The 12,464-nt window shown below is 56.3% G+C and overlaps 1 protein-coding gene across 4 annotated transcripts in view; it reads right to left on the bottom strand.

The window, feature by feature from the left end:
- The window catches only part of EBF1 (EBF transcription factor 1), a 396,016-nt gene that overhangs the window by 176,393 nt on the left and 207,159 nt on the right, over window positions 1–12,464 (bottom strand). The window lies entirely within an intron of this gene.

The raw sequence follows: 12,464 nt of genomic DNA on the forward strand, positions 1-12,464 counted from the left end.
GTTTAGGAAACAAAGCCTTTCAAATTGATGATTCAAAGGTGAAGACGAGTCTCGTCCGGAAGGAGCGCTTAAAAAGTTTTCCGGCGAGTTTCCAGGGTCCAAGGTGAAGTCTTATTTTTGCTTTGCCTCACTCTGAACATAAAATGCCCATGACCCAGCTCACTGCTGGATGGCCAGCGGGGAACGAGAGAAAGGGAAAATTTCTCTGCTTCCAACTCCACCTCAGACAGCACGGGTAGGGGTGAGGGGTGGCGGGGAGAGGCAGGGGCTGGCAGGTAGAGGTTGGCAGAAGCCAAATCCTTTAGTAACTAAAACCTTACAAATTATTTATTTGATAGGGTTGGGGGGGAAGGCCACAAAGGGCAACAAACACACACTGACATGTGCCACTTCTGAATTACTTCCCCATGTTTCCCTGTTGGCTGGAACGATAGCACAGCGGGTCGGGCATTTGCCTTGCATGCAGCTGACCCGGGTTCGATTCCTCCATCCCTCTCAGAGAGCCCGGCAAGCTACGGAGAGTATCCCGCCCGCACGGCAGAGCCTGGCAAGCTCCCGGTGGCGAACTCGATATGCCAAAAACAGTCACGACAAGTCTCACAATGGAGACTTTACTGGTGCCCACTCGAGCAAATCAATGAACAATGGGACAACAGTGCTACAGAGCTACGGCTTCCTTGTCCGCAGGGGGGAAAAAAAAACTGAAAGAGGCCCTTAAAGTTCACTCCTCCTTTTTCTCCTCTTCCCGAGGCGCAGGTCTGGTGTGCAGGCTGTCTGTGCCTCAGTGGAAGCACTGCCTGGAGATGAGCCGAAATTCCCAAGTACTGACCGTGTCCAGCATGCAGGACGGCTCATAAAATGGAACAGGGGTGCCCTGTTTTCCCGGAGCGAGCGGCGCTGCATTCCGACGGGGCTGCACGGGGAGCGGAGGCCCTCGCTGTCCCCACACCCATAAATCTCCTTGGCCCCAGAGCCCACTCACCCACCCCCCGGGGCTCAGCTCCTGCCCGGAGCGGGTTGCAGACCTTCCCGAGGGCCACTTTCTCCCAGTGCTTTTTGCTACCTGACCGGGTCTTTCTCCATGGGAAGTCGAGAAACTCCAGCAGATCCCCATAAAAAAATAAATAAATAACTAAATAAATAAATGAGACAGAGTCGAGGCCATGGGAATCTGCATGCAAGTATTTTTAAGAGCGGCCCTGCCCGTGGGGAAAAGATAAACGAAAGGGGCTGCCTTAAGCCTCCCAGCGAGTGCGTGGCTACGTCTTACTGCTGGTCCCCCTTTTCCTGTCTCTGCAAAACTCTCTGCAGGCCTCCAGCAGCCCCTGGCAACCGTCCAGCTCTCGGTCTGCATCTGCCCCTCCCCTCGCCTTCCTGCCGGACTCCTGAGCGAGGCTCCTTCCTGCCTCCCGCGCCCCGACGCTGCCTCCGACGACACCTGGTACCCAGAGCTGGTCCAGGGAAGGCACTCGACCCCAGGCGCCCTGAAGGAGCCAGAGGTCACCCAAAGCCAACAGCACGGGCATGGGGCGAGGGTCCTGGCAGAGCAGGGGAAGGGGCAAGGAGGCAAGACCTGCAGAACCTCTGCTCGAGAGCGGGTCGGCCACCGGTTAGTTTCCGGCCAAGAGAAGAGCCAGTCGAGGGGTTCAGAGGCCCTTCTGACTCCCACTTCCTGCAGCTGGAGTGTATAAGGGAGCCCAGAGATACGGCAAAGGCGGGCAGGGCGCCTGGGAGGTAAAAAGCGCAGCTCCAGCGACTTGAGGGGCCAGGCCGAGAGCCCCGTGTTCTGCCCTCTGAGCCGCCAAGACCCCCAGAGCCGAGAGCTGAAGGGCCTCGTTCATCAGTGATTTGCTGGCGCTCTCCGAGTCGGCGGACTTGAGGACCAGGAGGAGGGAGAGAAACGCGTGCCCGCACTCGGCTCCGGGGCAGAGCCAAAGCAGAGACGTGGGCGTCCCTCTGGTTCCCTTTCCGAGGCCGCTCTCCGGTTAATTAGCTCGACGGTCGCCCACCTCCCTGGCACTTGGCCACCGTGCCAGTGAATGGGGTGGAAATGACTCTGTGAGATGCTACCGGACTCTGCAGAGCCGAACTGTCAGCGAAGGGCTAGGAAGGAGGCAGACAGGGCCGCTTCCTAGACCCCCGGAGATGCAGTGCCTAGAGAATGTTCCGGAAATCGTTCCGATTCCCCGCTGCTGTTCTAGCCACAGGGTCTTTCATTGGCTGGGGTGATTATGTGTTCCTGCCAGGGCAGTCAAAGGTGACCCCCCCCCCACGCTTATAACTCTTTAGAAACAGACACACACACACACACACACACACACACACACACACACACACACACACCGACGACTCCCTACAACTTGGACACCGAAACAGGCAGGCATCAACCACATGCCTGTACCTCCGAGAACACGCCACAGGTCCGCGTGGGTGCTTTTCTTTGCCAACGGGAAGATTCCTGTCCCCCGTGGGGATACGGGGCCCCACTCATTTGTGCTCTCCCGCTGGGGACTCGAGCCTATTGTAGTCCCAAGACCGGTCCCTCCTGGCAACGACCTCTGTGCTCTCGAGAGCTCCCAGTCCTCACGCCACCCGCCTGCTCACCAACGGAGCCCCAGGTCCTCCTGCCACGATGACCAGGCAGGGGTCCATCCAGCCCACCCTGCAGGGGGAGGTCTTCTAGTTAGCATTAAACAAAAGCAAAAGCAAGGGGAACAGCGGGTAGGGTGTTTGCCTTGCATGTGGCCGACCCAGGTTCGAATCCCAGCATCCCATAGGGTCCCCCAAGCACCGCCAGGGGTGATTCCTGAGTGCAGAGCCAGGAGTGACCCCTGTGCATCGCCGGGTGTGGCCCAAAAAGAAAAAAAAAGAAAAAGAAAAAAATTAACCCGCAAAACTCAATGAGCTCCGATGACATTCACTCCCGCCTCCTCTGCTGCCCCCCCCCACCCCGTGTCCTTGCCCTGCACCCCGGGCTGGGGTCTGCCTCTGCGAGGGGCTTTGTCCTCCCAGCTCCAAGACAGATATTCCCGACAGACAAGGCGCCTCAGATCTCAAGCCCAAAGCAAACTTCCTGTCCACTCAGGGAGCGGGTCCTCAAGGCCAGTGCCGACACTTGTGTCTGTCGCAGAGAGAGGCACTAACGGCTTGCCAGTTGGGCACTAAAGCGCCTCATTTCTCACCGGGCACACTTTGGGGAGACAGGAGGGGGGGCTTCTGTTTTTAATGGAGCTCAGCTTATGGGTTCTGATGGGGGGAGGCTTGAAAGCGGCGTGTTTGCAGCCGGCTCTCCCCCTTGCCAGCACGCTTCCCCCTGGCTGGCAGGCACCATTTCTGCACTCTGCCAAGCTTCCGACGCTAGAAAGCTCGGGGCTCTGTGCTCTGAGCAATCAAAATTGATTTCCACCGAATTGTTCCCCTGTAACTGCGGGCAGGGGCTCATCCTTCTCCTCTGGCCGCCCAGCCCTCTCCCGTCCTTATTGATATCCGCGTGTATGTCCCCCCTAGCGCTCACTTCTTCAGAAGCAGAGGATAAATCTCCCGGACGGCTTGTGCCGCCCGCTCCCCCTGGTACCTTCGGGATGGAGACAGCCGGAGCTCAGGGGCCGGGCCGGCGTCGGCGCCTCTCTCCCGGGGCTCCCCAGGAACCGAGCCGAATTTCTCATGTTTCCAGCCAAGCAGCCTGTGTCCGTGGGCACGTGTGTTCCTACATGTGCACAGCATGTTTGCATGTATGTGTGCACAGGAGTCGATGCAAGAGCTCGTCTTATCTATAACATGCACCGCACAGTAGTTATCTCCGAGCTCCGTAAACTCTCCTGGGCAGTGCTGAAATATTCAACTGTCTTGCTTTCCTGTGCCTCTAGACTAGGATCCCTGGGCAGGGGACTGTAAATTTAAATTTTTTAAAAATTCTGCTCATCTCCTTAAAAATAAAAAAAAAATCAATTTTGATTTCTTTTTCTTTTTTTCATTTGTACGACCCCTGCCCTAGCCTGATAGGTTCTTGTGCATGATCCACAGTTCCTGGGACTCTGCCCATGACACCAAACAGCTCTCCCCATGTTTCACACACACACAGCACACGTAAGAATTCACACACACACACACACACAACCGCTCTTCTGTGCAACAACACTGCCTTCCTCCCCCTCGGTTCCATCAAACTCAGCCTGGAGAGGTAAATCCCATTTTCCTGCTCCTCGGATGTAGGAATAACGTGCGGAATGGAAGGATCAGCCAGCGAACTTGGCCCTGGGAGCCTGGCCACCGGCTGGAACCTGTTCCTCGGATGCAAACAAGTGCTCAGGAGCCTCTCCCATTCTGATCAGGTGCGCTCGTGCCACTGCTCCTGACAGGATGCTTGCCACACTCGGAAAGCCGAAAGGGCACAGGTGCACGGGAGCTCTTCTCTAGTACCCTGCGTCTCAGGCTGGGACCACCGGGAGCTTCTCCGCAGCGCGTAGCCCCAGGCTGCCTTCACCTGCTTTTTTCCTCTCTAGTCCTTGCTTTACGCTGAAATCCTGCCCGAGGTTTCACCCGTCCACCTGACCCTTTTCTCCCTTCTTAATTTTCTTCAGTTCATGCCCCATAATATTTATTCTTCTACACACACACACTCACACACATATACACACACTCACATACACACACTCACACATATACACACACTCACACTCAGCACATACACACACTCACATACACACACACATACACATTCTCACACACATACACACAAACACACACATTCATGCGTACACATACACACTCACACACATACACACTCACATATACACACTCACACATACAAACACATTCATACACAACACATACACACTCACACACATACACACTCACATATACACACTCACACATACAAACACATTCATACACAACACATACACACTCACACACATACACACGCACACACACTCACATATATACACACATATACACACAAACACATGCGTGCACACACACATACACACTCACTCAGACACATACACACATATACAAAAATGCACACATTCACACACATACACACTCACATATATACACACATACACACATTCATATACAACACACATATATACACTCACACACACTCACACATGCACACATATACAAACACATACATGCACACACATACACACTCACATTCAGACTCATACACACTCACATACACACTCCCACACTTATACATACAAACGCACACATTCACACACAAACACACACATACACACTCATACACACAAACACACCCCACTCATTTTCATTACTCTTCTACGATTTGACTAGAAACTCCGGTTTTTGAAGTGCAGCATGCCTGAACTTCCTGAGTAATCCACATGTCAAACCTAAGAAAAATGTTTCTCACGGCCGCGCTGTTTTAAGAGGAACGAACGGCCTGCCCAGCCACCAATACCACAGTTATATTTGATTTGGGGGACATGGAATCGTGAGGCTGTTTTTCCTCTCGCCCTCGCTCGGCGCCGCCGTGCTCTTCCCGGGCTGGGATTAGAGGCGAGGCGTTCCTTATAAATCAGAGGAAGCTCTGCGGCAGGACACGGCCACAGAGAGACAGCCTCGCCGGCCTGTGCATGTTCAATTACGCTCCTTGTTCTCCTTAGTAAACCAGCTTAATTCTACGCTGTCACGATATTAGAACACATCCAGGTTGGAAAAAAAAAAGGAACAATCTCACTCCCCTTGTAAGTTGTTTAGCCTTTGGCACTTATAAATCCCCCCCCACATCCCACCCACCCCCACACGCTGGGGAAATCCCTTTTCCTTGCTTTTAATAAGTCTTTAGATTTATTACTCGAAGGCTCCGTGCCCTTAATCCTTGGCTGAGGCCAACCTCGTCAGTATTCTAATAAAAGTTCCACAAAGGAGAAGGAAGAAGCCAAATCACTCAGGTGTTCGAAGGATGCCTCCAACTTAAAGCCAATTTCCAACACAGTCTCAGCTGGGCGGACGGGAGTGGGCAGGCGGCTTTAAAGGCCATCAAAGCCAGTCCCAGGTTTCTGGGGGCGCTGGGCTGGGCGGGCGGTAGGACAGAGGCCGGAGAGCCCTGCAAAATCATCACTGGGGATCACCAATACCGGGCCAGTGTTCCCAAGAGGGCGCTGAGGTCTGGGAAACGAGGTGACTAGACAGTGGTCTGCAGAGAGCTTTGCCGAAACGGAAATGACCCCAGTGTTTTAAAAAAAAAAAGGCGGGGGAGGAGGAGCCAGGAAGCTTTTGCTTTTTGGGTCACACCCGGCAATGCACAGGGCTTACTCCTGGCTCATGCACTCAGGAATTACTCCTGGCTGTGCTCGGGGGACCCTATGGGATACTGGGAATCGAACTCGGGTCAGCCACGTGCAAGGCAAATGCCCTACCCGCTGTGCTATTGCTCCAGCCCCCAAAATATATTTTTAAGATTGCCTCTGTCCAAAACATTACAGACCTGCAAGTAGTGACCGGGAAAAGTCACTAACAGGAACACACACACACACACACACACACACACACACACACGCACACACACACACTTGACCCAGCCCCATATTGCTTACTGGGGGATGAACACCCTACACTGACCATGTGATTCTGAGCCTAGGACATGTAGGATTGGAATCAAACCCAGTTTCGCTCCTTTTTCCAAGCCTGAGACATGGGGAGAGGAAGGCCTTTAAATTGTGTTATTTCTTAACAACAACAAAAATTCATATTGACCAACCTCAGAAAATCTAGAAGGCAGAGAATTAAAAAAGAAAATTATTTCCTCCCCCCCCAAAACAATCTGCTTCCAATCCTTTTTTTTTTTTTTTTTTAAATCCTCCTTTCTTGAAACACTCCTGAGAATACGAGGTGGAATATTCTCCGGGACCCTGAGCCAGGCTCAAGGCAAGAAGGATCGGCCCTGTGGATCAACATGGAAAGTATCATGCTAAGTGAAATGAGTCAGAAAGAGAGAGGCAGACATAGAAACATTGCACTCATCTGTGGAATATAAAATAACAGAATAGGAAACTAACACCCAAGAACAGTAGAGATAAGTACCAGGAGGTTGGCTCCAAGTCTTGGAAGCTGGCCCCACACGCTGGAGGAAGGGGCAGCTCGCATAGAGAAGGGAACACCAGGTAAAGTGTGGTTTGAGGACCCGCACGGGATGGGAGATGTGCGCTGAAAATAGAATATAGACCAAACACGATGGCCACGTAGTGCCTCTGTTGCAAACCACAACACCCAAAAGGAGAGAGAGAACAAGGGGGAATGCCCTGCCACAGAGGTGGGGTGAGGTGGGGGGTGGAGAGGATGGGGGGATGGGGTGGGAGGGTGGGAGGGATACTGGGAACATTGGTGGAGGGGATGGGCACTGGTGGAGGGATATAAACAAGATGCAAACATGAAAGTTCACAAGTTTATAACTGTAACTCATGGTGATTCACTAATAAAAAATTTTTTAAATAAAAATTAAAAAAAAAGAAGGATCAGCCCTTCCCCTGTCCACAGCCAAGTGTGGCATCCGCCGTGGAAGCCACAGCCCGTGGGCCCCTCGTGCCAGGTGGGACTGGCACCAGGAAGAGATGAGGAGGCCGCAGGAAGGACACGAAGTAGGTGAGAGCCCCCGCTCCCGATGAAGGGATCGGCGTATAAGGGCCGAGGGACAGAGCCGGGCGGCCAGGCGGGGCCTGGTTTCACGGCGGTGTCTCTCGAGCCATGCCACGGCCCTGGCACATTACCATAAAAGTAGTGGCGACACTTTCTGACCACTTACCCCCCGCATCACCCGCTCCTGCCACACAGAAGAACCCAAACAAGCCTTTTGAAAACCCGGGTGGGGCAACAACCCCCACAGCTTTCCTCTTTGGCAACCTCCTCCCTCCCCTCAGGAGAGGAGGAAAAACCTGAAGCCCCCTTGCTACTGGAACTTTCTAAATGTTCCATGAACATTCCGGAGAATGGAAGGCGGGCTCCTGATGGGCCGTAATGGAAGGTGGACGGACACTCAGTCCCTGACTTTCACATGAGGCACATTTGGGACCAGAGCTGTCCCACGCAGCCAGCCCGTGCTGACTGAGGAGGTGGTGGCCCGCGGGGGCAAATGCGGCCATGCTTGCTTCCATCCGTCTGCTCACGTGAGCACTGTAGAGATGAGCTGCTCTGGCTGCGGGCGCTCGCCACCTGCAACCTCAGCTCAGGAAAGGTCCTGGCACCTCAAGTCTCAGCTTCCAGTACGGCCACCAACCCCACCTCTGTTCCCGCCTCGTCTCTTCCTCCTCACCTAAGACCACTAGTGAGAGCGAAAACACCCACGTCTCCCTGGGCGCAGGGTGGAGAGGTTTGGCCACGGTGTGGCTTTCCTCTTTGGCTACCTCCTCCCTCCCCTCAGGAGAGGAGGAAAAACCTAAATCCCGCCCCCCTCGCTGCCGGAACTTTCTAGAATGTTCCAGGAACATTCCAGAGACAGGCGGGCTCCTGCTGGGCCGTAATGGAAGGTGGACGGACACTGAGTCCCTGACTTTCACAGGAGGCACACTGAAGAGCAGAGCTGTCCCACGCGGCCAGCCCGTGCTGACTGAGGAGGTGGTGGCCCTGCCTTGCTCCCATCCGTCCACTCACGTGAGCACTGTAGACATGAGCTGCTCTGGCTGTGGGCGCTCGCTACCTGCAACCTCAGCCCAGGAAAGGTCCCGCCACCTCGAGACTCAGCCTTAAGGGTGGCCACCAACCCCGCCTCTGCTCCCGCCTCGTCTCTTCCTCCTCCCCCAAGGCCTCTAGTGAGAGTGAAGACACGCACGTGTCCCTGGGCGCAGGGTACAGAGGCTTCTTAGCCAGGGAAAACGGGGGTGGGCACGGCAGCCGTCACCAGCTAGCTGGGTAGAAGGTCCCAAGAGATGCGCCAAGGCCACCCGCCACCCTCTGATACAGCCCAGTCGCCGCCAACCCTGCACCCCTGGAAAGGAGCCAGGTGCCAGGCCCTGGCCCCCCCAGAAGCTTCTCTCTTCTTGCTCTTTAAGGCCCGCGACTTGGTCTCGGAAATGCTGAGGCAGGGGGGGGGGGGTAGGGGAGGGGCAGGAGGGGAGGCGCTGACATTACGGAAAGCCTGTGACGGGCCGGCCCCTGGACCCCCGGACAGCACCCGGGCCACCCTGGGCAACTCTGGGTCACTCACCCCTGACCGACATTTGCATCGGCGCCCCCTGACTAAACACCTGACGTCAGGCCTGAGCGTTTCTGGGCCTGCCTCTCACACTCCTTTCTCAGAAATCACTCCGGGTAGGCAAATGAGCCCGCCTCGCTGAGGCATGGCAGGGGAGCCACCCCGCCACAGCAGAACTGGCGACTCCTGCCCACTGCCGCCGGCTTCCGCCGTCCCCACCGCCCCCACACCGGGGGCCCTTTCTGCCACGGGCACGGGGCACCCCAGAAAGCTTAAAGATTCCCCATTTCGGGCCCCTTGCTCCGCCGCCTTTCCAGGCCTGGGACACTGCTGGCTCAGAGCGTGCCATGCGCCCCCCTTTCCCCCCCGACCCCTGGCTCTGTCGCCGCGGCTGTGGCCTTTCCCCCTCCCTGCTGACCCTTCTCCGCTGTGGCTACCAGACTCGTGAGCACAAGGGGCCACGCGGGGGTATGGTGACACGAGGGACAGTGCGGAGACAGGGTGAGCAGTGCAGGGGCGATGCTGCCAAGCCATCGAGGGCATGGGTGGAAGCCGGAATCAGCACCCTGCTTCCGAAGAGACACCCGGGTCCGTTTCTGACGAGCCACGGTGACCATCAGTCCATGAATTAAGGACCACGCACAGCCTTGGAGCTGCGGTGCAGACAGGGACATCTGCCCCACTCCCCGGAATGCAGAGAAGCTTCCCTCAGCCCTCTGCAGACACACCTGGGGAGGGGGAGCTCCAGGCACACAAAAAAATAAAAATCACACATCCAACCACTCCTGCAGGAGCCGCCTCCAAATGAACCCCCCCGCAGGGCACACCCCCCCCCCCCCAGGAAGCACAGCTGTTCTCTGTAAGGTGAAATGCACGCCATTTCCTCGGCAGGAAGGTACGCCACCGCCAAGGCTAGTGACCGTGGATGCCCACGGGCTGGGCAGAGGCCGACGTGGCGAGGGCGCTGCCTTCCTGCTTGCTCTGCTTCGCCCGTGGCTTGGCGGGGTGGGGGGCGGGGAGTCTTGCATGTTGGTGAGCACCAAGGGGGTGGGAAGACATTCCTGCGTGGCGGGACATCACCCAAGGTGGCAGAGAACCTCCTGCAGAACTGAACAATCGCGTGCGTGCATGCGTGTGTGTGTGTGTGAGAGAGAGAGAGAGAAAGACAGAGAGACAGAGACAACAGAGACAGATTGAGAGACAGAGAGAGTGAGTGACAGAGAAAGAACAGAGAGAGAATAAGCAGAGAGAAAGAGAAAGAAGACAGAGACACAGAGAGAGAAAGAACAGAGAGAGAATGAGCAGAGAGAGAAAGAGAAAGAAGACAGAGACCGAGAGAGAGAACAGAGAGAATGAACAGAAAGAAAGAGGGAGTAAGAAGAGAGAGACAGAGAAAGAGGGAATAAGGAGAGACAGAGAGAAAGAGAAAGAACAGAGAGAGAATGAACAGAGAGAGAGTAAGAAGAGAGACACAGAGAGAAAAAGAGAAAGAAAGAACAGAGAGAAAGAAAGAAGAGAGGCATAGACAGAGAGAGGCAGGGACGACAGAGACAGAGAGACAGAGCGAGCGAGCGAGAAGGAGAGAGCAAGAGAGAGAGAGAGCACTTCTCATCGCTTCTGCAACAGAAACAGAAAATGTCCCTGTGAATCCCCACGACCCACTCTGGGCAGCCAGGAGTCTCCTTGCAGAGGGAGGAGTGTGGGAGACGCTCAGTGCCCCCTCCGAGCCCCCCGGGCCACAGTGCCCCCTGACGCTATGGAGCACTGAGGAACTGTGAGTGGGAGCGTCTTCTACACACCGCTGGGTGGAGGGTGGGGGGCAGAACCCTGCTCTGAGGCGCCGAGGGTGGCCCCTGTGCCCTGGGCAGGGCCTGGCGTGGCGGGCGGGCGCCACCAGCCCCGCCACGTCACAGACTGGGAGCAGTGGGTGCCGGAGACGGATGGCTCACGCCTGCCCTCCCGCTCCGCGGGCCTCCTTCCCGTGGAGGTTTCCAGAAGCAGCATCTGGCCGCCTGGCAGATGGTCAGGCCCTCAGGGTCCCGGCTTGGGTTCCCTCCAGATGTGCCTGCCTCGTGCCTCTCCTCCCCGGGAGGAGGATTTTTCACGCCCAGACGTGCTGGTGGCTCTGCGCAGGGAGGGGACCGCGTGTGCCCCCCCCCCCACACACACAAGGCGAACGAAGGTCAAGGCGGGTGTCTCTGGGCCATTCTCCCCGAGCAAATCCCACTGCCTCCCGACCCTCCGCCCCGTGCCCCCTTCCCTCGTGACAGCCAATGAGCACCCAGAGCCACGCAGAAGGGGACCGGGAGGAAGCGTGGGGTGTCACCAGGCAGAGAGCGCGCCCCCTCCCCTGGAGAGTTCAGATTACGGGGGGACTGTGAGCCTGAGGCTCGGGAGCTGCAAGAAGATCCACGGGAAACCCACTACCGACTGCAAACCGTTCCCATCGCTCACCTCCGCGTGAGAACACTCCGGGGACACAGGACGAAAGCAACGAACTGCCCCTGAGCACTGGGACCAGGGTCAAGGGCCATTAAGCCACGGGCCCGATGGATGGAATCCAACCACCAGCTCTCTGGTAGGGGCCCTGGTTTGACACTCGTGTGTCAGCCACAAACAGCCTCCCCACCCCCCATTCACACGCACGTACACCCCTTCCCAAGGAGGAGAAGAGAAGTGAAGAGCTGTTTAGTGTGATCCCAGAGTCAGGAGCCTGTCTGGGTTCCACCAGCTGATCCCGCTGGGCCACACAGCCCCTCACCCCGGAACCCCAGACGGTCCCTCTAGCACCACCCCAGAGTGACAGTCCTGAGCACAGAGCCAGGAGTAACCCCTGAGCATCGCCAGGTGTGGCCCCCCAAAAATTAATTAATTAATTAAGCAAAGAGAAGAAGAGCTGTCTGTCCCAGCGTAGAAAATCCGACAATCCGGCCGCGGGAGAGATTGTCGAGACTGTCCCAGAGCCCGGGATCCTGAGCCCCTTGCTCGTGTCACCCCTCATCTGTCACATGTCTCAGCTGCTGACACCCGGCTTTGGTTCTTGGGAGGAGGAGAACAGGGCAGGCTGGAGCGGATATTAGGACCCCGTCTTGGGTCTCCACAGGGGCCCACTTCTGGGTCCATCTCATGAGTCCACCTCTCATCGTCCTCAGACGCACCCAGCACCACAAAAAGGAACTGTGGGAAACATTTCCTCCATGCCCGAAGTCGCTCATTAGCTCTCACTCCACGAGGGCAGAGCCCTTGAGAGCGGGGCATGGGTAACTCGCCACAGCATTCCCAGCGGGCTCGCAGCCAGGGGCCAGTGAGT

This window comes from Sorex araneus, chromosome 2 (assembly GCF_027595985.1).
Source record: "Sorex araneus isolate mSorAra2 chromosome 2, mSorAra2.pri, whole genome shotgun sequence".
Taxonomy (NCBI): domain Eukaryota; kingdom Metazoa; phylum Chordata; class Mammalia; order Eulipotyphla; family Soricidae; genus Sorex; species Sorex araneus.